The sequence below is a fragment of the Carlito syrichta genome, unplaced genomic scaffold (genome assembly GCF_000164805.1).
Source record: "Carlito syrichta isolate Samal-C Ts95f unplaced genomic scaffold, Tarsius_syrichta-2.0.1 Scaffold302980, whole genome shotgun sequence".
Taxonomy (NCBI): Eukaryota; Metazoa; Chordata; class Mammalia; order Primates; family Tarsiidae; genus Carlito; species Carlito syrichta.
Genome location: NW_007247076.1, coordinates 1024008 through 1025055, shown reverse-complemented (window position 1 = coordinate 1025055; position 1048 = coordinate 1024008).

Here is a 1048-nt window from a genome sequence, read left to right as displayed (position 1 = left end):
CCCCATAGTTTCCCAGTACCGTCAGTCATTTTCTTACAGTATTGCATTAGATGTTCAAGGTCCATTATATGAGTGAGAACATGTGATATTCGGATCTTTGTTTCTGTGAGAGGTCACTCAGTATTATAGACTCTAGTTCCATCCAGGTTGCAGTGAAATTCATGATTTTGTTCTTTTTTATGACGGCGTAGTATTCCATCGTGTATATGTACCACATTTTAAAAATCCAGTCCTCTTTTGATGGGCAGCATGGTTGTTTCCAGGTTCTTGCTATTGTGAACAACGCTGCGATAAACATACGTGTGCAGGTATCTTTTTTATAGAGTGATTTGTGTTCTTCAGGGGATATTCCCAGTAGGAAGATTACAGGGTCATATGGAAGGTCAATTTTTAGAGCTTTTAGGAATCGCCACACTACTTTCCACAGAGGTTACACTAGTTTACACTCCCACCAACAGTGTAGAAGTGTTCCCTTTTTACCACACCCTCTCCAGCAGCTGTTATTTTTTGAGTTGTTGATAATTGCCATTCTGATTGGAGTTAGGTGGTATCTCAGTGTGGTTTTGATTTGCATCTCCCTGATGATTAGTGAGGTTGAGCATTTCTTCATGTGTTTGTTGGCTGCTCGAATGTCTTCTTTTGTGAAGTGTCTGTTCATATCTTTTGCCCATTTTATAATGGGGTTGTTTGTTTTCTTCTTTTCAGTACGTTTCAGTTCCTTGTAGACAAACCAGTTTTCTTACTTTTAATTTCTCTTACAAATAATTTGGTATTTTTGTCTGGAGACAGTGCCTTGTAAGATTTTTTTTTTTTGTTTATAAAGCCTAGTAGTTTAACTACTTTCTTCAGTTTTTCCATTTATACAGTGGGAATGTTCAATGTTGAAATTAATTATCTCTTATTTCCAGAAAGTTTTTCTTGATTATATTTTAAAATTTCTGTTCTGTGTAACTGTTTTGTGTTTCTTCTTTAGGACTCCTATTGCATTTATGTTGGACCTTCCTTTTCTGTTTTAAGCATTTTTCTTTGGCCTCTTTCACTCTTTAGT